The sequence below is a fragment of the Oncorhynchus nerka genome, linkage group LG21 (assembly GCF_034236695.1).
Source record: "Oncorhynchus nerka isolate Pitt River linkage group LG21, Oner_Uvic_2.0, whole genome shotgun sequence".
Taxonomy (NCBI): domain Eukaryota; kingdom Metazoa; phylum Chordata; class Actinopteri; order Salmoniformes; family Salmonidae; genus Oncorhynchus; species Oncorhynchus nerka.
The window spans coordinates 14,769,532-14,795,599 of NC_088416.1; the positions used below are offsets into that span (position 1 = coordinate 14,769,532).

Genomic DNA, 26,068 nt, shown 5'->3' on the forward strand with positions numbered 1-26,068 from the left:
AGCTTCTCTATACACAGAGGTACCAGACAGGGCTGTCCTTTATCCCCCCTCCTCTTTGCACTCGTTACGGAACCACTGGCCGAGGCCATCAAGGTAACGCCTGCTATACAGGGGCTGCTCATTGGTGATGTTCACCATAAAATAAGCTTGTATGCGGATGATGTCCTGATATTCATCTCTAGTCCCGAGACTTCAATCTCTTATTAATATTATTGAACGGCTCAGACACAAGAGGTATGTGGCAGGGTCTACAGTCAATCACGGATTACAAAAAGAAAACCAGCCCCGTCACGGACCAGGATGTCTTGCTCCCAGGCAGACTAAATAACTTTTTTGCCCGCTTTGAGGACAATACAGTGCCACTGACACGGCCTGCAACCAAAACATGCAGCCTCTCCTTCACTGCAGCCGAGGTGAGTAAAACATTTAAAAGTGTTAACCCTCGCAAGGCTGCAGGCCCAGACGGCATCCCCAGCCGCGCCCTCAGAGCATGCGCAGACCAGCTGGCTGGTGTGTTTACGGACATATTCAATCAATCCCTATCCCAGTCTGCTGTTCCCACATGCTTCAAGAGGGACACCATTGTTCCTGTTCCCAAGAAAGCTAAGGTAACTGAGCTAAACGACTACCGCCCCGGTAGTAGCACTCACTCCCGTCATCATGAAGTGCTTTGAGAGACTAGTCAAGGACCATATCACCTCCACCATACCTGATAACCTAGACCCACTCCAATTTGCTTACCGTCCAAATAGGTCCACAGACGATGCAATCTCAACCACACTGCACACTGCCCTAACCCATCTGGACAAGAGGAATACCTATGTGAGAATGCTGTTCATCGACTACAGCTCGGCATTTAACACCATAGTACCCTCCAAGCTCGTCATCAAGCTCGAGACCCTGGGTCTCGACCCCGCCCTGTGCAACTGGGTACTGGACTTCCTGACGGGCCGCCCCCAGGTGGTGAGGGTAGGCAACAACATCTCCAACCCGCTGATCCTCAACACTGGGGCCCCACAAGGGTGCGTTCTGAGCCCTCTCCTGTTACTCCCTGTTCACCCACGACTGCGTGGCCACGCACGCCTCCAATTCAATCATCAAGTTTGCGGACGACACAACAGTGGTAGGCTTGATTACCAACAACGACGAGACGGCCTACAGGGAGGAGGTGAGGGCCCTCGGAGTGTGGTGTCAGGAAAATAACCTCACACTCAACCTCAACAAAACTAAGGAGATGATTGTGGACTTCAGGAAACAGCAGAGGGAACACCCCCCTATCCACATCGATGGAACAGTAGTGGAGAGGGTAGCAAGGTTTAAGTTCCTCGGCATACACATCACAGACAAACTGAATTGGTCCACCCACACAGACCGCATCGTGAAGAAGGCGCAGCAGCGCCTCTTCAACCTCAGGAGGCTGAAGAAATTCGGCTTGTCACCAAAAGCACTCAATCGAGAGCATCCTGGCGGGCTGTATCAACGCCTGGTACGGCAACTGCTCCGCCCACAACCGTAAGGCTCTCCAGAGGGTAGTGAGGTCTGCACAACGCATCACCGTGGGCAAACTACCTGCCCTCCAGGACACCTACACCACCCGATGTTACAGGAAGGCCATAAAGATCATCAAGGACAACAACCATCCGAGGTCAGTACAGGTGCATCAAAGCTGGGACCGAGAGACTGAAAAACAGCTTCTATCTCAAGGCCATGAGACTGTTAAACAGCCACCACTAACATTGAGTGGCTGCTGCCAACACACTGACTCAACTCCAGCCACTTTAATAATGGGAATTGATGGAAAATGATGGAAAATATATCACTAGCCACTTTACACAATGCTACCTAATATAATGTTTACATACCCTACATTATTCATCTCATATGTATACGTATATACTGTACTCTATCATCTACTGCATCTTTATGTAATACATGTATCACTAGCCACTTTAACTATGCCACTTTGTTTACATACTCATCTCATATGTATATACTGTACTCGATACCATCTACTGTATCTTGCCTATGCCGCTCTGTACCATCACTCATTCACATATTCTTTATCCCCTTACACTTGTGTGTATAAGACAGTAGTTTTGGAATTGTTAGTTAGATTACTTGTTGGTTATTACTGCATTGTCGGAACTAGAAGCACAAGCATTTCGCTACACTCGCATTAACATCTGCTAACCATGTGTATGTGACAAATCAAATTTGATTTGATTTTTGAATTATTCAGTGAATTCTCAGGCTACAAGATTAACCTTACTAAGTCAGAGGCTATGCCACTTGGTAGCCTACACTCTGTACCTAATACTTCTCCCCCTTCCCTTTTAAATGGTCTCCCTCAGGTTTCATGTATCTGGGTATATTTGTAACCCCTAAATTCCAGCAAATGTACAAAGCCAATTTTGTTCCCTTGTTTGATACAATAAGACAGGATCTGGAGTGCTGGAACTCTCTCCCGATTTCTTGGTTGGGTAGAATATCCCTCTTGAAAATGAACATTTTACCTAGACTACTTTACCCAATCCAAATTATCCCAGTATTACTCTCCAATAAGGTAATAAAGGATGTAAATGGATGGCTAAGTTCCTTTATATGGAGTAAACGCAAGCCAAGACTTAAGATGGCAATATTGCAGCTGCCAAGTTCTATGGGCGGCTTGAACCTGCCCAATATCAGGTTCTATCAATGGTGTGCCCACCTTTGTTATATTTCTGACTGGATCACAAATGATGACTCCCCTATTTGGTTAGACATTGAGACTTCTCTTTCAAAATACCCCTTACAGGATCTTTTATTTTTCAGAAGTTTCAAGTCTGTAGAAGATCACTGCAATAATCCCGTTACACTTAACACACTCAAAATATGGAGGTCAGTTCAACGCTTCCTGGGAAGGTCCAAACTAACCTCTGCTCTTACCCCAATTCTTAACAACCCAGATTTCAGTCCAGGATTGCTGGATGCTGGCTTTAACTTATGGCTTAATAAGGGCATACGCAGGCTAAATTACTTATTTGCTGATAAGATTTTGTTGTCATTTGAGCAGATGGTCGAGAAATATCGACTCCCAAAGCAGGACTTTTTCCGCTTCCTACAAGTAAGACATTATATTCTGAAGAGCACCACCTTAATTGGTAACCCTGATGTGTCTGTCATTGAAAGAATGCTTTTTTTTTCCCACAAAGGAAAATGTCTAAGTCTGTTTTATGATACTTTAAGGTCCTTTTCGGCTGTCAACACACAGAGGGTGAAACAAGTGTGGGAGAAAGAATTGTCTGTTACTATTGACGAAGAGATGTGGGAGGACATTTGGAGATATGCAAAAACAATATCTATATGTAATCGTACTAGAGCAATCCAATTAAGAATAATACACAGATTGCATATATCCCCAAATCGCAGACATGCTTTTAGCCCCACTTCCTCTTCCCCTCAGGGTGCCTGTATCAGTTTTGCATTTAAGACACTAACACATTGTTTATGGTCATGTACCAAAATACAAAGATACTGGTCTGGTGTTCTGCAAGAAATTGAAAGGATCCTAGGGGTTGATCTAGAATTGGACCCAGTTTCTTTACTGTTAGGTCTCCCTAGTAGGCATGTTACTTCTGTGGGTAAAAGGAGGCTTTACAACATCCTTACCTTCGCAGTGAGGAAAAACATCCTTTTACAGTGGATTAGTGATAAGGTTCCTTCTATTAAAGATTGGCATAAGATACTATTTGAATGGGTGCCTCTGGAATATCTGACATGTACATTGCATTCTAAAACAGACCAGTTCTACAAAGTATGGGAACCTTATTTAAATGACCTAGAACCTGAGGTATCAGCTATTATGCTGCAAGGATTCTCTTAGAATGGCGGGGATCTATGTATTTCAGAACTACACTGTACGTTCCATGTGTGGAACCTAACATCTTGGTTTAAACTGAGCTTTTTTGTTTAATTTCTGTTTGTAAGTTTGTTTAAAATGTATGTATTGAGAGACGCAATGATGGTGATGGGGTGAGAGAAGCACCGAGAGGGAAGAGGAAAATGGTGTACGTATGTATGGGTGTGTATGTGTGTGTGTGTGTGCGTATATGTGTGTATATGCATGGGTATATGTATAAATGTGTGTGTGTATATGTATGTGTGTATATATGTGTAAGCGGGTGCTGATTTTCTTGTTTTTTTTTCTGTTTGCTTTGTCTCTGTTGTTGTATCTCTTAATATGGGTGAAAATTGTGAAATTCCAATAAAAATACTGTTACAAAAAAAAAAAAACGACGGGGATGTTAATCTTCACTTGGTGACCGCTCCTGACGACCTGGATAAATGGTGCACGAGGTATCCCTCAACCTTGGGATCTCAGGGAGACCACACTTGGGGAACGGAGCAGATGCACCGACCTTTGATCTAAGAGGCAGCGAGCCGAGTGGATACCACATCTCAAACGTAGTTTAAAAAAGAGGTTAGCGAAACACGTAAAGTGGAGTTTTTTATAAAAGTCTCGTAGGCTCTGAGTGTGTATTCCTGTGTGAGGGGTCACCTTGGAGGTGTAAACCGGGCCGAATCAGTGGAGGATGATCTGAGAGTTAGTCGACTCAAAGACACCTATCATTGGTCGGTTGTAGGCGACCTAGAGCCGTCCTGACACTGAATTGATCACAGTGGGGATTGGGGAGGGGCCAGGGTGACTGGGTTCTGTGTGAATACCTGGTTAAACTCTATTGGAAGAAGGACCTCATTCTGAGAAGTGTCTGTGTGACCCTCAGAAGTAGTGAATTCCAATTATTTTAAATGTGCTGGCCAGGTATGCCCTGGGTTTGGTCATTTAGCGTTAGATATCTAGAATCTTTGTGAACTAGATGACAACTAGAATCTGTGTGAACTAGTTTTTGCCATTTAACGTTAAATGTCTGCAATCTGTGCAAACTGTTTACTAGTTATGACCATTTATGATATAGTAGAAGATAGTAAAGGTGCATCTGTAATTGTTTTAAACCTGTACCCTATTTTAGAAGTATTGAAAGGTGTAAATGTATGAGTTGCATTATCCTAGGAACTAACCATGAGATAGAAAATACTTCTGCAGGTTAAAATATTGTCTCAAAACAACTGTTACAGATACAGGTATCCTGTGCGTGTATTTTCTTTCCTTCTGCCCTATTCATCAGGTGCCGCCAATCAGAAGACACCTGCTCATTTCCCCTTACCCAATCACATCCCCTTTCCCTTGGTTTAAAATGATCCCAATCAGTTCTCTCTGGAGATCTCTTTTGTTTTTGCAACTACATGTCACTTTGTCCGTTACCCTGTGAGTGTTGTTTTGTTATGGTGTTTGACTGTTTGTTTGTTGGTGGGAAAAGGGGGTACCAAGACAAGTCGCCCATGAGCCTACACTACCCATAGGTAAATATTGTCTAAAGACTAGATAGAACTGGGTGGACCACCACTGTATTTTATTGGTTAGTGAGCTGTTGTTGAAGCAGGTAGGCTTAGGGGTGTTTTTGAATACTGATATCTTTCCTTGGGTCCAGTTCCGCCCCTTTTCCCACCCCCCTTTACTGTGTGTTTAAAAATAAGCCTGGAGTGTTTGACGGTAAATTTAAGTTGTCTGTGATTTTTGTTCTCACTGTTCCTTTTCACTGTTATAATTTGCATGAGATGTTTCCATCCCCCCTAGACTGCAGGGCAAAAGGGATTCGTAACAACAACTAATTGATTAGTTATGTTTGGGAATAGCATTGTGTGACTGTGATATGAGAGTTGTGTGACTGAGTCTTAATCTGAAGTTTGGATAGTAACATAGGTCTGTAGTTCCTGGCAGAGGTCTGCAGTTCCTGGCAGAGGTCTGCAGTTCCTGGCAGAGGTCTGCAGTTCCTGACAGAGGTCTGCAGTTCCTGGCAGAGGTCTGCAGTTCCTGGCAGAGGTCTGCAGTTCCTGGCAGAGGTCTGCAGTTCCTGGCAGAGGTCTGCAGTTCCTGGCAGAGGTCTGCAGTTCCTGGCAGAGGTCTGCAGTTCCTGGCAGAGGTCTGGACTGTCAAAATAGCAGGATAATGTTCTCACCCCTGCCTCGCCTCTCTACCTCTGCTAGTCCTTATTATTTTTTTGTTTATATCCATTCCATGGACTTGATTAATTTCTGAGAAAATAATTTGCACACATTTGTATGCTAATACATTTCAGTTTGTATTGACTGCTATGAAGGTTAAATGTACACTTCAAATGCAGCTGTCCTACAACATATCTGTACCTTCTTCTTGATCCCAATTGCATTGTGTCCATGTTCTGTCCTACAAGAATTTAGCAAATGAAGAGAAAATGTGTCAAAGAATAGTCTTACAAGTGTAAAATATATATACGCTGCTCAAAAAAATAAAGGGAACACTTAAGCAACACAAATTAACGCCAAGTCAATCACACTTCTGTGAAATCAAACTGTCCACTTAGGAAGCAACACTGATTGACAATAAATGTCACATGCTGTTGTGCAAATGGAATAGACAACAGGTGGAAATGATAGGCAATTAGCAAGACACCCCCAATAAAGGAGTGGTTCTGCAGGTGGTGACCACAGACCACTTCTCAGTTCCTATGCTTCCTGGCTGATGTTTTGATCACTTTTGAATGTTGGCGGTGCTTTCACTCTAGTGGTAGCATGAGACGGAGTCTACAACCCACACAAGTGGCTCAGGTAATGCAGCTCATCCAGGATGGCACATCAATGCGAGCTGTGGCAAGAAGGTTTGCTGTGTCTGTCAGCGTAGTGTCCAGAGCATGGAGGCGCTACCAGGAGACAGGTTAGTACATCAGGAGACGTGGAGGAGGCCGTAGGAGGGCAACAACCCAGCAGCAGGACCGCTACCTCCACCTTTGTGCAAGGAGGAGCAGGAGGAGCACTGCCAGAGCGCTGCAAAAGGACCTCCAGCAGGCCACAAATGTGCATGTGTCTGCTCAAACAGTCAGAAACAGACTCCATGAGGGTGGTATGAAGGCCTGACGTCCACAAGTGGGGGTTGTGCTTACAGCCCAACACCGTGCAGGACGTTTGGCATTTGCCAGAGAACACCAAGATTGGCAAATTCGCCACTGGCGCCCTGTGCTCTTCACAGATGAAAGCAGGTTCACACTGAGCACATGTGACAGACGTGACAGTCTGGAGACGCCGTGGAGAAAGTTCTGCTGCCTGCAACATCCTCCAGCATGACCGGTTTGGCGGGTCAGTCATGGTGTGGGGTGGCATTTCTTTGGGGGGCCGCACAGCCCTCCATGTGCTCGCTAGAGGTAGCCTGACTGCCATTCGGTACCGAGATGAGATCCTCAGGCCCCTTGTGAGACCATATGCTGGTGCGGTTGACCCTGGGTTCCTCCTAATGCAAGACAATGCTAGACCTCATGTGGCTGGAGTGTGTCAGCAGTTCCTGCAAGAGGAAGGCATTGATGCTATGGACTGGCCCGCCCGTTCCCCAGACCTGAATCCAATTGAGCACATCTGAGACATCATGTCTCGCTCCATCCACCAACGCCACGTTGCACCACAGACTGTCCAGGAGTTGGCGGATGCTTTAGTCCAGGTCTGGGAGGAGATCCCTCAGGAGACCATCCGCCACCTCATCAGGAGCATGCTCAGGCGTTGTAGGGAGGTCATACAGGCACGTGGAGGCCACACACACTACTGAGCCTCATTTTGACTTGTTTTAAGGACATTACATCAAAGTTGGATCAGCCTGTAGTGTGGTTTTCCACTTTAATTTTGAGTGTGACTCCAAATCCAGACCTCCATGGGTTGATACATTTGATTTCCATTGATCATTTTTGTGTGATTTTGTTGTCAGCACATTCAACTATGTAAAGAAACAAGTATTTAATAACAATATTTCATTTATTCAGATCTAGGATGTTATTTTAGTGTTCCCTTTATTTTTTTGAGCAGTGTATATTAAATATTGAAAGATAAATGGCATCGACATGTAATGTAAAATAGAACATATTGGAGAAAGCACTAGCCAATACAGTACTGCCATACAGTAACATTTCAAGATATCTTTGAACACAAATTGTTCAATATTTTATCAGGCTGACTTGAAAGATTATATGCAACATTTTGCTACGTGGCAATACTGTGTTTGGATTCTGACGGGCATTTATACAAAAGAGGTAGTCTAGACACTGTATTAATACCATTATGCATCTAGACACTGTATTAATACCATTTGAATCCCATCTCCAGCTACCGTCTAAGATATTAATTTCCCTCCACAAGTGGGCGGACATGTAACGTTTCCAAAATGGGATAGTATTGTACATGTAACGTTTCCAAAATGGGATAGTATTGTCCATGTAACGTTTCCAAAATGGGATAGTATTGTCCATGTAACATTTCCAAAATGGGATAGAATTGTACATGTAACGTTTCCAAAATGGGATAGTATTGTACATGCAACGTTTCCAAAATGGGATAATATTGTACATGCAACGTTTCCAAAATGGGATAGTATTGTACATGCAACGTTTCCAAAATGGGATAGTATTGTACATGCAACGTTTCTAAAATGGGATAGTATTGTACATGTAACGTTTCCAAAATGGGATAGTATTGTACATGTAACGTTTCCAAAATGGGATAGTATTGTACATGTAACGTTTCCAAAATGGGATAGTATTGTACATGTAACGTTTCCAAAATGGGATAGTATTGTACATGCAATGTTTCCAAAATGGGATAGTATTGTACATGTAACGTTTCCAAAATGGGATAGAATTGTACATGTAACGTTTCCAAAATGGGATAGTATTGTACATGTAACGTTTCCAAAATGGGATAGTATTGTACATGCAACGTTTCCAAAATGGGATAGTATTGTACAAGTAACGTTATGCCCCCCTGTGAGTTAATAGTATTGCATGCTGTAGCAGGCTATATAAAGAGGAAGACCTCCATTGACTATTCAGTTTGTTGTAACATCTCGTCTGGACAGGTCACCGTCCTTAGTAAGTTAGTTAGCCAATTCATTATCACAAAAGTGATAACTACTCTCTGTCAATCGGTCAATGTTTTTTAAATGTATTTTTTTTAAACCTTCAATTAACTAGGAATGTCAGTTAAGAACAAATTCTTATTTTCAATGATGGCCTACCTGGGTTACAGTGGGTTAACTGAACGACAGATTTATACCTTGTCAGCTCGGGGATTTGAACTTGCAACCTTCCGGTTTCTAGTCCAAAACAACACCCTGCCGCCCCAGGGCATGTTGAGTAAGGATGCACACCTGATTACACATATATAAGCATTTCACTGTAAGTTTGAACCTGTTCTATTCGGCGCATGTGACAAGTAAAATTTGATTTGAGAAGTAGGATTAGTCTACCTGGCCTTTGCGCAAATGTAGCTCTATAAATGTGCCCATTTGGGGATAGTATTTCTCATTGTCTTAACGCTGCACTACTAATAAGTTGTGGAGCTTCTCAAAGTAATTTTTTCTTCACCTCAAACAGCAAGTAAACAAAGTCTAATCAAAATCAATTGCGTATGACAATAGCTCCGTGAAAGTATTTTCGTAAAATATTTCCAGCTCTTGCCCTTTCGATAACGACTCAGCATAAAAGGGAGAAACATAATGCACTGATCCAGTGGAAATGTGATAAAATACCTGATTACTTCTTATTCTTTGCACAAATAGCCGATAGCTGTGTCTGTCCAGAACTCACTGGCACGGGAAACTGACGGCCTAGAATATTTTATACAATGTTGCAAGTTTCGGAGTACCCAGTTGATAGTTGATACAATGTTTCAAGTTTGTTGTAGACAGGCCATGTGCAGCCAATGTGTTTCTAGGATATTTATTTTTATCAGGACATTTTCTACCTGCCGAATGCAATGTTTTTATTTGTTGGCTTTATGTAGGCATTTTTTTTTTTTACATAGTTGGCAATAAAAGTTACCTTTGGATTTGGGGGGGTTCCTCAGGCCATTCCACCACTGTTTTGGTAGGAAGATGATGGGGTTGGAGAAATATAACTACTTTAAAAACTTTAAAAAGTGGTGGAATGACAGATGTTATTGTTTGAACTGCAGATTGCTGGGTTGTGTTTTTGTTTTTAAATAGCAACAAAATGGCTTCCCAGAGACTTGGTTTGATATGGATGGACTGGCCATCCATAATATCAACATTATAGATTTAACCATGTTGATGCTATACAGTGTTTATTTACATGGTTTCAAAACATAGGAGTAAAAAAATGCTTATTTGGGGTACAACAGTTGAACTATGCTGTACATGACCATCTGATCATTTATCACCCCAGTGTTAATCTGCAAAATTGTATTATTCGCCTACCTCCTCATGCCTTTTGCACACATTGTATATAGACTGCCCATTTTTTTTTCTACTGTGTTATTGACTTGTTAATTGTTTACTCCATGTGTAACTCTGTGTTGTCTGTTCACACTGCTATGCTTTATCTTGGCCAGGTCGCAGTTGCAAATGAGAACTTGTTCTCAACTAGCCTACCTGGTTAAATAAAGGTGAAATAAATAAAAATAAAAATATATATGCTCATGAGGCATGTGCTATATTCTTCACGAATCAATGGCTATAAATAAATCATTTAAAAGTCACAATATGGATGTAGCAATTGCAGATTTCCGCTTTAACACCATACATCAGTTCAACAACTGCAGAGTTTGTGCCTCTGTTTTTAAGACCGTACTTACTAGTGTTGATCAGGGAACGGTTTCTCAAAACCATCTTATGGCTAAATTCATCATCAGAACCATTGGATGCCTTAAGATGCGTTTGGGAAACCGGGCTCAGATATCCAGGTTCCTCCTCCTCCTTTTTCGATGTAACAGTCATCTCTCCCTCCTCCTCCTTCACTCCATAAACGGCACCCTCCTCTCCTTTTACTGTAACATCCTCCTCCTCTTTCACTCTGAACAATTATTTTTCTTCTTTCACAGTAACGGCCTCACCCTCTACTTCTTGTTTTACTGTGACATCTTCCTCCTCTTTAGAAGGAGAGTAGCTTAGTGACCGCATGGTCGGGGATGTTAGCTAGGCTAATGCTAACTTAACCAGCCCGCTAGCTGAATAATAACACCGTAAATATGAAATTAAATTGGATAACTAATTAGACGACAGAAGTGGGTTTAAAACACAGTGGCTAATATACACTAAAGCGTCTAAAAAGCTTTATTGGTTCGGATATTTTGTCTAGCAAGCTACGGAGATGTCTGACTCACTGTTGCTGCTGCTGAAATAAGCGTTCGGTCCACTAGATTATACGTCACACCAACAGCATCGCCTTAAAGTCTCACTAAATTCCCAGACCGCCATCTGCTGACTGGAGTGGTAACGCAGTTGAGTAAAATGTTTATTTTATTTTCAGACAAGTTCAAGTGTTGGACGCCTGAGTTTTTACTCACCAGTGTGGTTAAAGACTTAATAGTAACTTAGTTGTATTGAAGATCTGGTTCCCTATAAGCACAAACAGATATGTTTTTGAATTATCACATATGTATTCATTTATTTTGGGATTCTGGGGAATCCACAGCAGATTTATGGAGAATTGCTTTGGGTGAGTTGAAAATTGAATGGTTCTGGGATAGAAATGTATAAAGTTGACATTACATCATAAAATCCACCTTTTACATCGTACATTAGCAATTTATGTTTTAGTATCTACTGTTGTTGGTTTGGTGTCAAGTAAGCCTCTCTTTATGTTTCTTGCCAAATCTCAGTTTTCAATGTGGGTTTTATGCTAAAGATCCCTCTATCAAGTTTGTATCTAACTGGAAAATGCATCTTCTTTAGGAGTGCTATTTTTACCCTGTTGACTACTGATCATTCATCCACACTGTGTTTCTCATCAATGCAGGTAATTTATGAGAAATGTATAAAGTATATGTTTAATAAACTCATGAACATCAGCGAGTTTATTAGCCCAGTTTTGTTAGTTAAGGTATTATACTTCTTCGCCACCAGAGTAATCTTTCAGGTTAATTTGATAATTTTTGATACTGAAATGGATGACAGTTTATTCTGATGTTGTGAATATGAGACACATTATTTCCATGTATTTATTTTTATTATATTAAATTAGGAATTCACAATAACTTTTCAACTGTTTTTTTTTATTAGTATATTATAGGGCAGATTCATTATATATTTATTTTATAAACATACAAATTACAACATCATACAAACATTAACTACATCACACCTGCCCAGACCTACGAGAACACACCTCCATTACCATTAACTACATCACACCTGCCCAGACCCACTAGACCACACCCCCCATCTCCATTAACTACATCACACCTGCCCAGACCCACTAGACCACACCCCCATCTCAAGCGCCCGCATCAGCACCATTTTATTTCTCTCCGTCGCCCACTGACTTTCAACTTTTAGATAATAAAGCATTTTACCATTCTATTGAATTAACAACAGAGGATTGGCTGATTTCCAGGTTTTAAGTATAATATTTAAGATGACTGATTAGAAAAGTATCATCCAACCATCGGGTATCTCATTGCATCCTCATATGCCATGTCTTGAAATATACAGACAGACGGATTAAAAGTAATTTTACATTGTATAACTGTACTTCTGACAGCCAACTTTCTAACGTCTCCCATAACTTTATGATGTCATAACATTCCCAGAAGGATTATTGAGTCATTGTTAGTTTTACACTTAAGACATGACTCTGCCGTTGTGCTGTAGAATTTGTGAATTTTGTCTCTTGTATAATAAGGGACAATCATTTGTCCCAACATCACAGGCCACAGACTTTGATACAGTTAAAGACTTCCAAACGTGTTTTAATGGGGTTTCTCCCTGTGCACCTGCCAATTTAAATCCATTAAATGAGACAAGTTACCAGACAGGACATATTGCTAATGTTCTTCCTATTGATAACCTGAATGATTATTATCTTGTGGGCGGTGGACGTGATGGCGGCCTATTCGATGACGTCGTTCATCGGGATTCCCCAAAAAAAGAAGATGCTCTGGATTGATCACTGGAGTCAGATGTGAATTAGGAGGTTGATCATCAGGAGTCAGATGTGAAGGAGAAGGTTGATCATAAGGAGTCAGATGTGAAGGAGGAGGTTGATCATCAGGAGTCAGATGTGAAGGAGGAGGTTGATCATCAGGAGTCAGATGTGAAGGAGGAGGTTGATCATCAGTGAACCTCTAGGATTGTGGCTGGACTTGCTTTTCCACTTCCATCTTGGTCATATATTTTGATACATTGAATGTTGATATTTTGAACCTATGTTATATATTTGTACCTCCTGTTTAAAGAAGTGATGTCACTAAGTGCTGCCCCATATATACAGTGCATTCGGAAAGTATTCAGACCCCTTCACTTTTTCTACATTTTGTTACGTTACAGCCTTATTCTAAAATGGATTAAATAATTTTTTCCCCTCATCAATCTACACACAATACCCCATAATGACATCACAATACCCCATAATGACAAAGCAAAAACAGGTTTTTATAAATTATTAATGAAAAAAATTGATTTTCTTTCAAAAATAAGGACATTTCTAAGTGACCCCAAACTTTTGAACGGTAGTGTACTTCTCTCTACATGATGTATTGTTACACCACGTAGGAGCAGTATGGACCTACAGTATCTAGCTACTTATTTAGATTTAGTTTGACTGAATGAAACTGCCTTAAATGCAGTGGTGGGCCGTCAGGGCCAGCAAGGCCTTCTCTGCTGGCCTAAACATCATCAGAATATATATATATTTTTAAATATATTTTCCCACAAATATGTGTTAGATTATTTCATAGCTTTCCTCTTGGTTGCACTGCTTCCAGCCCCAGGTTGAGATTTGGAGGGCTGGTCTTTATGTTAGATCTTTTATCCAATCATATTCAGCCATCATGTGTTGCCAGGGGTCTAAAATCTGCCCTCAGGCCTTCAGAATCAACAGTGCGGGCGCTTGTAGCTTAAAGTGAATGGAAATGAAAATTTAGTGTCAACCAATCAGCTTTAGAGTTGGCTATTGTACGCCTGCTGGCTGGCTCCAGTGTTACACAGGAGCCAGCTAGCAGGCGTAGTGCGTGCACGTCTTTTGATTGGATTACCAATATCGAGAGGCAGGTCCTATATGGGCAGGTCTATGCAAACCTCAGAACTAGGAAACTGAATTTGATAAACTAATCAATTTGCGTACTACTTAGCTGTTTTTTAACCCACAATGGCGGAAGGAGGAGAAGATATCGATTTGGTCGAGGATATAATTATTACGCCATTCTCAAGACAAACTTTTCAAGAAAAGTTAGACATTGTCAGGAGAGGTCGCCCGACGCCGACGCTACAAAGCCTGTCACAGGCGGGAAAGGGGTTCGTTCGCCACTTTCAAAGTTCCAACTACGAGCGCTATCAATGGTTCACAGGCTCCGAGAAGCACTGCAAACTGTAATGCTTGGAATGCCTATTATTACAATTGAGCGAGAGAGGCGCAGGTTCAGTCAAATCTACGATGACACAGTTCGCATCTCAAGTTCACCCAGCGCACGCAGAGGCCCAGCACAAGGAGACCCTCACACATACTACCAACAACTCCACAGCAATATTCTGGACAACATTCTTTGCCAGATACGACACAGGTTTCAAGACCACGAAAAATGTATGTTTCTTTCCCTCCTGGACCCCCAGCACTTTCAGACCTACCGGAAAAAATCCCGCAAACAGCCTTCTCCAGTTTAACAGAGAGACACGGAACACTGTTCGACCTATCCAAGCTAAAAACAAAACAGAACTGACTGTAATGTATGCTATGACTGATTTTGAAGGGAAAAGTCCATCTGATCTCCTTGATTTCCTTAAACAGAAAAATCTGAATGAGGACATGGGGCAACTTTACACATTGGCATGTGTGACAGTGACTATCCCTGTGTCCACGGCTTCTGTCGAGCGGTCATTCTCCGCCTTAAAGCGAATCAAAACGTATTCCAGAAATGCTACTGGACAGACTCGGCTTTCAGCATTAGCCTCCATGTCGATAGAAAATGACTTATTGGTGGAACTAAAACGCACAGATAGACTGTACAACAATGGCTCTCAGGCTCCGAGAAGCACTGCAAACTGTACTGCTGGGAATGCCTATTATTTGCAAGTGATAGATTTGGTGTTTGGAGCCACACTTGCTTTGCAAGCTTGAGTTGTCTAACCAAGGCAGCAATGAGACACGGCTGGGCACTTACAAGCAATGGTGCTTTTGAAAACTTTTGGGGACACCCGAGTGGATCTACAGCTCAACGAACAAGCGTGCAGGGCAACGGGAGCTGCACAATGAAAAGGTATTGTACTCTTCCCCTGCAATTTTATGAATAAAAATGTCAATTTCAAGGTGACTTAGCGCCTGGTTTTATACTGCGTTTCTGTCTAAATGTATAGTGTCTAGAGCCATGGCATCATAATGATGAGGTGGATTAATTCAGGTGGGACTGTGTAGGACCTCACTGAAGGCCCAGCCCTCAGGCCCACGGCACGCCACTGCTTAAATGTGCTGTAGTATAAAAAATATATATATTCACACCAGTCAATCAACACATTCAGGTTTCTGTATGTCTCAGTATAATAGTATTATTTAATTAAATCCATTTTAAAAATAGTCTTTGTCTGAAAATATGATCCTCAACTGCGTTTCCCCTCCAGTCAGCAGCCGGCGAAGTGCGTCTTTCAGGCGACGCTGCCAGCGTGACGTATAATCTGGTGGACGGTTCTTTGGGAAACGGCTCGTCAACCACCTCGGTAGTTTGCTAGACAACATAGCCGAAAGATTCAAGCTATTTATATGCTTTCGGCCTATATTAGCTGCTGTGTTTTAGACACACTTCTGTCGTATCTACTTGTTAACCTATTTATTGTAATTTTACGTTATTTTGTATTAGTCAGCTATAGTAGCTGTCTGGTTAAGTTAGCACTAGCCTAGTCGCTAATGATAGATAGCTAACATCCCCGACCATGAGCTCCCTAAACTACTATCCTCCTGTCAAAGAAGAGATCTGCTGGACAGAGAAAGAAACTCTGGGGCTGAATGTTGTCGTGAAAGAGGAGGATGTTAAAGTAAAACGAGAAGTAGAGGGTGAGGCTGTTACAGTGAAAGAAGAAGAGAAAAACGTTTCAGTGAAACAAGAGGAAGACACGTTCAGAGTGAAAGAGGATGAGGATGTTACAGTGAAAGAAGGGGTTGGAAGAGAAAGATGATGATGCAGTTTTTGGAGTGCAGAAGGAAGGGCAGATTACTGTCACATTGGAAGATGAAGAGGAGGAGATAGGAGATCTGATTAACACCAGTAAGTTCTGCCTTAAATAGTTTTTGTTCACTTTGGATATTCGGAGTTGGCTTGTCAATACCTCTTCAACGGAGGGCCCTAGGATGATGACTGATATGTCTAGAATCAGACGACGTAGAGAGCAAGCTACCCCTTGTTTTCTCCCTTCTGTTTCCAAAAAGTGACTTAACATATATATTTGAGAAGGGTCTATCTGCTGACCGCAGACTGGGGGGCACGGCATGTAGTGATTTTTGTGTATTTTTTTATTTATTTATTTCACCTTTATTTAACCAGGTAAGCAAGTTGAGAACAAGTTCTCATTTACAATTGCGACCTGGCCAAGATAAAGCAAAGCAGTTCGACACATACAACGACACAGAGTTACACATGGAGTAAAACAAACATACAGTCAATAATACAGTAAAAAAAACAAGTCTATATACAATGTGAGCAAATTAGGTGAGAAGGGAGGTAAAGGCAAAAGCCATGGTGGCAAAGTAAATACAATATAGCAAGTAAAACACTGGAATGGTAGTTTTGCAATGGAAGAATGTGCAAAGTAGAAATTAAAATAATGGGGTGCAAAGGAGCAAAATAAATAAATAAATTAAATACAGTTGGGAAAGAAGTAGTTGTTTGGGCTAAATTATAGGTGGGCTATGTACAGGTGCAGTAATCTGTAAGATGCTCTGACAGTTGGTGCTTAAAGCTAGTGAGGGAGATAAGTGTTTCCAATTTAAGAGATTTTGTAGTTCGTTCCAGTCATTGGCAGCAGAGAACTGGAAGGAGAGGCGGCCAAAGAAAGAATTGGTTTTGGGGGTGACTAGAGAGATATACCTGCTGGAGCGTGTGCTACAGGTGGGAGATGCTATGGTGACCAGCGAGCTGAGATAAGGGGGGACTTTACCTAGCAGGGTCTTGTAGATGACATGGAGCCAGTGGGTTTGGCGACGAGTATGAAGCGAGGGCCAGCCAACGAGAGCGTACAGGTCGCAATAGTGGGTAGTATATGGGGCTTTGGTGACAAAACGGATTGCACTGTGATAGACTGCATCCAATTTGTTGAGTAGGGTATTGGAGGCTATTTTGTAAATGACATCGCCAAAGTCGAGGATTGTGTAGTGGCCCCCAATAGTGCCATGCGAGAGTTGGGTTGGCTACAGCAAAGATTATGGTTATACTGACAAGATGTCTCTCCACCCTAACAAGGGGAGTCGTTGTCCACAAAGCGGCACTGTGGGTTGTCTAGCTCCCACATATCCTTTCTTTGGATTGGTGGATACATCTTATTATTGTAATCTATTGTTTATATTCTATGAGGTTTGTTGACGTCAACTGCCTGTATTCAATGGAGAGAAATGCTAAGCTACTAGCCTCATGGCATGAATATGCATCTGGAGACAACTCCTATAGTGTTTTATTAGAACACACCATTCTATACAGTCCACCTGGTAGAGGTTCATATCTGACAGAGATGAACACACCGTTCTATACAGTCCACCTGGTAGAGGTTCATATCTGACAGAGATGAACACACCGTTCTATACAGTCCACCTGGTAGAGGTTCATGTCTGACAGATGAAAATCTATCTTATAAGCTTAGAAAGAGGGGGAGTCTAAAGCTGCAGCAACTAGGATTTACATTTACATTTAAGTCATTTAGCAGACGCTCTTATCCAGAGCGACTTACAAATTGGTGCGTTCACCTTAAGACATCCAGTGGAACAGCCACTTTACAATAGTGCATCTAAATCTTTTAATGGGGGGGTGAGAAGGATTACTTTATCCTATCCTAGGTATTCCTGAAAGAGGTGGGGTTTCAGGTGTCTCCGGAAGGTGGTGATTGACTCCGCTGTCCTGGCGTCGTGAGGGAGTTTGTTCCACCATTGGGGGGCCAGAGCAGCGAACAGTTTTGACTGGGCTGCGCGGGAACTGTACTTCCTCAGTGGTAGGGAGGCGAGCAGGCCAGAGGTGGATGAACGCAGTGCCCTTGTTTGGGTGTAGGGCCTGATCAGAGCCTGGAGGTACTGAGGTGCCGTTCCCCTCACAGCTCCGTAGGCAAGCACCATGGTCTTGTAGCGGATGCGAGCTTCAACTGGAAGCCAGTGGAGAGAGCGGAGGAGCGGGGTGACGTGAGAGAACTTGGGAAGGTTGAACACCAGACGGGCTGCGGCGTTCTGGATGAGTTGTAGGGGTTTAATGGCACAGGCAGGGAGCCCAGCCAACAGCGAGTTGCAGTAATCCAGACGGGAGATGACAAGTGCCTGGATTAGGACCTGCGCTGCTTCCTGTGTGAGGCAGGGTCGTACTCTGCGGATGTTGTAGAGCATGAACCTACAAGAACGGGCCACCGCCTTGATGTTAGTTGAGAACGACAGGGTGTTGTCCAGGATCACGCCAAGGTTCTTAGCGCTCTGGGAGGAGGACACAATGGAGTTGTCAACCGTGATGGCGAGATCATGGAACGGGCAGTCCTTCCCCGGGAGGAAGAGCAGCTCCGTCTTGCCGAGGTTCAGCTTGAGGTGGTGATCCGTCATCCACACTGATATGTCTGCCAGACATGCAGAGATGCGATTCGCCACCTGGTCATCAGAAGGGGGAAAGGAGAAGATTAATTGTGTGTCGTCTGCATAGCAATGATAGGAGAGACCATGTGAGGTTATGACAGAGCCAAGTGACTTGGTGTATAGCGAGAATAGGAGAGGGCCTAGAACAGAGCCCTGGGGGATGCCAGTGGTGAGAGCGCGTGGTGAGGAGACAGATTCTCGCCACGCCACCTGGTAGGAGCGACCTGTCAGGTAGGACGCAATCCAAGCGTGGGCCGCGCCGGAGATGCCCAACTCGGAGAGGGTGGAGAGGAGGATTGTGCCTTTTGGCTTCTGGACAATGAAATAATGTTGATATGAAAACTAATAGAACAGGAGAGAAATGGCATAGTGGTGGGTCCAATAGAACAGGAGAGAAATGACATAGTAGTGGGTCTAATATAACAGGAGAGAAATGACATAGTGGGGGGTCCAATAGAACAGGAGAGAAATGACATAGTAGTGGGTCTAATATAACAGGAGAGAAATTACATAGTGGTGGGTCCAATAGAACAGGAGAGAAATGACATAGTGGTGGGTCTAATATAACAGGAGAGAAATGACATGGGTTGTCGCCCCCCCCCCCCCTCTCCCCCTGGGTTGTGCCGTGGCGGAGATCTTTGTGGGCTATACTCAGCCTTGTCTCAGGATGGTAAGTTGGTGGTTGAAGATATCCCTCTAGTGGTGTGGGGGCAGTGCTTTGACAAAGTGGGTGGGGTTATATCCTTCCTGTTTGGCCCTGTCCGGGGGTGTCCTCGGATGGGGCCACAGTGTCTCCTGACCCCTCCTGTCTCAGCCTCCAGTATTTATGCTGCAGTAGTTTGCGTCGGGGGGCTAGGGTCAGTTTGTTATATCTGGAGTACTTCTCCTGTCCTATTCGGTGTCCTGTGTGAATTTAAGTGTGCTCTCTCTAATTCTCTCTTTCTTTCTCTCTCTCGGAGGACCTGAGCCCTAGGACCATGCCTCAGGACTACCTGACATGATGACTCCTTGCTGTCCCCAGTCCACATGGCCGTGCTGCTGCTCCAGTTTCAACTGTTCTGCCTTATTATCATTCGACCATGCTGGTCCTTTATGAACATTTGAACATCTTGGCCATGTTCTGTTATAATCTCCACCCGGCACAGCCAGAAGAGGACTGGACACCCCACATGGTTCCTCTCTAGGTTTCTTCCTAGGTTTTGGCCTTTCTAGGGAGTTTTTCCTAGCCACCGTGTTTCTACACCTGCATTGCTTGCTGTTTGGGGTTTTAGGCTGGGTTTCTGTACAGCACTTTGAGATATCAGCTGATGTACGAAGGGCTCTATAAATACATTTGATTTGATTTGGTGGGTCCAACAAGTAAATAAATTGAAATAAATTTGCCCAAATGATATAATTACCCCAAAGAAAGGATTGCCAAATTATTTCCCAATATGAATGAGACCCCCTTCACCAGTAGGCTAGGCCTCACTCCAACGACAACGGAATGAGAAATGTTTTAAGGTTATACCAAGGATCATTTTGCTATTTAATTTGAATTGTAAGACGCCTTGAAGTATCAACAAAAAATATTTCAAAATTATTTGTCAAAAAATGATTTGTCCATACTGCTGTAAACACATTGGAGAACGTTCACAACATGGAACAACCGTAACAATAGTAACACATTGGATAACATTCACAACATGGAAGAACAGTAACCATAGTAACACATTGGATAAAATTCACAACATGGAACAACAGTAACCATAGTAACATTGTTTCCCCCCCCAAAATTAAAGGAAGTTTGTTCTGAGGTGTCGGTCCTGTATCTGAGAGATATAATAACAAATATAGATGTGTATATATACAGTGGGGCAAAAAAGTATTTAGTCAGCCACCAATTGTGCAAGTTCTCCCACTTAAAAAGATGAGGCCTGTAATTTTCATCATAGGTACACTTCAACTATGACAGACAAAATGAGAAAAATAAAATCCAGAAAATCACATTTTAGGATTTTTATGAATTTATTTGCAAATTATGGTGGAAAATAAGTATTTGGTCAATAACAAAAGTTTATCTCAATACTTTGTTATATACCCTTTGTACATAGTACATAGTAAACGGTCTGAATACTTATGTAGATTTTTCAGTTTATTTGAATAAATTAGCAAAAAAATCTAAAAACATGTTTTTGGTTTGTCATTATAGTGTCACTATGTGTGTAGATTGGTGAATATTATTGTTATTTTTTTATCCATTTTAGAACAAGGCTGCCATGGTAACGTAACAAAATGTGGAAAAAGTGAAGGGTTTTGAATACTTTCCGAATGCACTGTGTTGTTACATCATGTAGGAGCAGTATAGACCTAGTCTGTTCATTATAGACATCTACATGATGTATTGTTACACCATGTAGGAGCAGTATAGACCTAGTCTGTTCATTATATACATCTACATGATGTATCGTTACACCATGTAGCAGCAGTATGGAGGTACAGTGGGGGACAAAATTGTTGACACCCTTGATAAACGACTATAAGATAAGGAATTCAAATACTGAGCTATATTGTATGTAACAAATAAAGGGAAATTATATTATTTGATACTAATACAATTGCTCAGAGAAAGAGATTTAGTTTAACATGTAATTCTCAAAAGGTAGGGGTCTGAATTATTGCCACCCATGTTTTCAATACTCCAGCACCATCCCCTTGGGAGGATAACGACACTGAAATGTTTTATGAGATTAGAGAACACATTGGGTGGGATTTTAGACCATTCCTCCATACATAATCTCTCCAGGGGCCTGTTGCACAAAAGTAGAATTAAGACATCCGGGATAAATGACTCAGCTGAGCTCAATGAAGCCAAAACATGTGCGTCCAGGCTTAATTGGTTGCACAAAGACCAAGCCAGGATGAGCAGACACGGATTCATTAAGCCAGGTGAAACCAATCCTGGATAGGTGCGCGCTCACGGCTCACTCAAATAGACCCCGCCACAGATCACAGATTAACTGATTTACCATGGCAACTAGAGCCGCGTACTTTTCCCCGTCGGAAGCACAAATCCTCATGGAGGCATACGAGGAGGTAAAAGATATAATTAAGAAGAAAGGCAACACCGCCACAGTGATAAAGCAAAGAGAAAAAGCGTGGCAAAGTATTGCAGACCGCCTGAATGCGTAAGTAGTGCACAATTACACACTCACTGCTCCGCTGAAACATCACAATTACAATTCAAATATTTAATTCACATCTCCAAAAATGCAGTTGTACTGTAATTATGAAACGGTTAAATTTTTAATTGAAATGCACTGCAGATATGAGTGAAATTGTGTAAAGTAACTCCATCACACTGTATAAAGCTATGATACATTTTTTGATATTTTTACTGAAAACAAGACAAAAATAGTAATTTTTTGCAGTGTGACTCCATTAAATGTGTGTGTGTGTGTGTGTGTAGATTAAACATGAACGGGCCAAAACGGACATGGCAGCAGGTCAAAATCAAATACAAGAACATTCTGCAGAATGGTATGGTCCCTGACTAATATTTAACAAAGCACAAGCATATATTGTACCCAGAAGGTGCCTGCTCACACATTGTCTGTACTGTTTTAGCAGTGAAAAAGAATACCTACAGACAAGGCACGGGTGGTGGGTCACCAAAGGCTGACCTTACCCCAGCAGAGGACATGGCCTTGGAGCTAAATAAAGGCAGGCCCGTCTTAGAGGGGATCCCTGGGGGGAAAGAGACGAGCATAGGTTCCTCCCAAGATGCCACCCGCTTCATTCAAGGTATGTCCTTCCATCTCTACATGGATACAACCACATTCATATTGAATCAATTTGGACTGTCTGACTTTGGTTTACCTATTGCCTGGCAGCACTGTGTTCCTGTTAGAGCCACCAGCACAAGCACCAGACGATGCTGATCCAGTGAGTACTCCATCAAAGGCATACTGTAGGCCTGGCATGTCTTGTCTACTAGCTTCAATATGAATCCGATTAAATGTGATAGGGTGAAGGCCCCAGTGCAGCAGCAACAGCACATGATGGAGACGATGATGAGGAGGAGACCATCTCTCTGGATTCCAGAAGGCATGAGGTATCATGTTAAGACTGTGAAAGTACTATTTACTCTACAATGGTGAGGAGTCCTCATCAAAATCAAAAAATCTAATTTCTTTTACAGGACCCAGATGCTATACAGTGGGAAAACCAGCCTGGCAACATAGTGCGTATTAATAAAAGGACACCACATCCTGCCAAATTCCAGCTGCGCTAATTGTATTGTGTTCACAGAGCTCACAAGCTATCAGAAAGTTGTATGGCAACCACCTCCGGCGCCAAATAGAACTGGCAGACATAGACATTCAGTACAAGAAGAAAAAGATGGAAAATCTTGCACTGGAGTCTGAAATAAAAAAGAGGACAATTAGGAAACTGAACCTTGAAATAAAAAAACTTGAGAGGGAGGTGAGATATGCCTTCAATGTACACTGTATGCTAACTGTAACACAAATGTATTAATCATTATTTTTCTTTCCTCCCCCAGCTCCAAGAAGATGACACAGCTCAAAATAAAAATTAGGTATATTCTCGTAAAGTCAAGTGAGCCATGACATATGAGCTCTTATTGTGAGCACACAGGACGGTGGCATCTTTCTAAGGTTTTTTTATTTTCCCAGCAATCAGTACAACCAAGTCATCGTTATAAGGCATCGCCCTCTTTTGCCCACCCCCCCAGCACCAGGTGTGGCCACTAGCCTATATGAAGGCCCAAAATTGTGTGTTCCTTTCTGCTCTGACAATGGCATGCCCATTTGTGCGAGATGTGGTGGATGAAGAAGCACTTGTGCTGAGGAGAGCCTTCAGGCGAGAAAGGGTCTTCAGGGACCGGTTGGACCCACTGGCCTTCCCTGATGACCATCTATATGAAAGATACAGGTTTTCTGCAGATGGCATCAGGTATCTATGCAGACTACTGGGTCCCAGGATTAAGCACCGCACTGCACGGAGCCATGCACTGAGTGTGGAGCAAATGGTTTGTGTGGCCTTGCGCTTTTTGCTAGTGGAGCCTTCCTGTACTCAGTGGGGGATGCAGAACAGCTGAACAAGGCCACAATTTGCCGCACAATAAGGAGTGTGTGTCTGGCTATCAAAGCATTAGCAGATGTCTTCATCTCCTTCCCTGGCCACAGAAGACTCTGTGACATCAAAGAGGAGTTCTATAGGATTGCAGGTAAGAGGATCTACAAATTACAGGACCACTGTTAACACATAGTAGGATACTCATTACTTTGTGTGACAGGTTTCCCCAATGTCATTGGTGCAGTGGACTGCACACACATAAGGATAAAAGCCCCCTCAGGTGCCCATGAGGCCGATTTTGTGAATAGGAAATCCTTTCACAGCATTAATGTTCAGGTGAACATAACTTTTGATATTGTCCATTGACGAACACTCTGCATTGCCAGTGATGTGCATTGATTGGTGTAATATTCCTCATCTTATGATTTCAGATGGTCTGCAATGCTGACTGTGTGATCAGCAATGTTGTGGCAAAATGGCCTGGCTCAGTCCATGACTCCAGAATCTTTCGGGCCTCTGAAATCTCTCAGTGCCTATCACAAGGTAAGCCACACAACCCCTATTTATAACCATCATGGCTGTGTCAAGAATATCACTGTGTTTATGAGGTAGTAATGATGAGATTTTGTGTTGACAGGTGAATTCTCTGGTGTGTTGCTGGGAGACAGGGGTATGGCTGCCAGCCTTTTCTCCTGACACCTTTCACAGACCCCCAGGAAGCACAGCAGGCCTACAACCATGCCCATGCCAGGACCAGGGCCAGAGTTGAAATGACCTTTGGCCTCCTGAAGGCACGCTTTCACTGCCTTCACAAATTAAGGGTCAGCCCTGTTAGGGCATGTGATATTACTGTGGCTTGTGCTGTCCTCCACAATGTGGCCTGCCTGAGGAAGGAGAGGGCCCCCAGAGTGTCACCAGCCATGGACTGGGACAATCCGGCAATCTTCCCTGATGACGACAGTGGTCGGCTGCTGAGGGACCAATATGTGTTGAATTATTTTAGTTAGTATGTGTGCTTTCAATTTTGGTTAAATATGTCCTGCGGTGGCAGAGGAATTTGGTTTTTTTGGGTTCGTTTTTTGACGAATTTGGCCTCTTATGATGTTTGTGCGGTATACTGTGTGTAATACAAGGCTGCAGGGAGGCTACTGCATCCATTCATTTGTCTGTTCAGTTGATGTGTATGGATTTGTCCTGCATTTATTTTAGTGTGCAGACATGCAGGGTGTGTTATATACAGACCTTTGAATGTGTATGTATCATTTTGTATAATATGCTTGGATTCTGTGCTTTCCATCTTGTAGAGTCACTGTGACTTCAGTTTCGAAAGGAGCTGATGGTTTACCTGCTTTGTTTTGTCCTTATTCAATAAAGGAACATAATGTTACACATTGTTTTTATATTCATATGGAATGTGTATTTGTTTATATGACAGAGTACTAGGGCCACACTGAAGAAAAAGGATAAAGTCATAAATTTATGAGGCTGGTTCTTTCTGCAGAAAAGCTACATATTGTTTTTACAGTTTTGATACTTATGACAATGTGATACTTAATATTCTGGCACATCAGCATGTCTTTGTTTATGAAACCATACTGAAGTACAATTTCACGAAATGCCCCACATCTGTCATTTTAACAACTGTCCTCCTTTAAAACAACTGGTTACAATATTATGACTTGTGTTTTTTTCCCCTCTGTGGCCCTAATATTCTATCATTTTATATATAGCCTTCTAGTCTATGGGAAACTGTAAATTATCTAATGATAGCAACATCTAAAAATCATTTTTTATCCAAAATCATTGAAATTAATGATCACAAACGTTTAAATAATAACAGTGGGTCTAGTTATATGTGATAACAATGTATAGTGAGCAGTGAAATAACTATTGGTTTCCATTTGTGGTGACTGCTGACTGACATTAGGGATGAGATTAAATAGATCCTGGAATTTAGCCTGGTCTGGAGCAGGCTAGCTCCACAGAATAAATCTCCATGGTAATTTATACCATAACATATCCTCCTGCCCCCTATCCATCTTTAGTGCAACCGGATTACGGATCAATTGAGCCAGGATCACCAAGATATCCTGGCTTAATCCCTTATCCTAGTTTTGTGC

At 42.5% G+C, this 26,068-nt stretch overlaps 2 long non-coding RNA genes across 3 annotated transcripts; both read left to right on the forward strand.

Moving 5' to 3' along the window:
• Positions 1 to 15,752: 15,752 nt before the first annotated feature.
• Positions 15,753 to 22,646, forward strand: LOC135563568 (uncharacterized). The gene is made up of 3 exons (XR_010460379.1): positions 15,753 to 16,320; positions 19,829 to 22,388; positions 22,476 to 22,646. It is a non-coding gene; the product is annotated as an uncharacterized LOC135563568 (long non-coding RNA).
• A 101-nt stretch (positions 22,647 to 22,747) lies between these two features.
• On the forward strand, positions 22,748 to 25,629 carry LOC135563567 (uncharacterized). Of its 2 annotated transcripts, XR_010460378.1 has the most exons (7): positions 22,751 to 22,962; positions 23,050 to 23,091; positions 23,160 to 23,333; positions 23,413 to 23,448; positions 23,546 to 24,099; positions 24,380 to 24,491; positions 24,586 to 25,628. It is a non-coding gene; the product is annotated as an uncharacterized LOC135563567 (long non-coding RNA). The 2 variants fall into 2 exon arrangements; XR_010460377.1 differs by having other exon boundaries at positions 22,748 to 22,962; positions 23,413 to 24,099; positions 24,586 to 25,629.
• Positions 25,630 to 26,068: the final 439 nt, after the last annotated feature.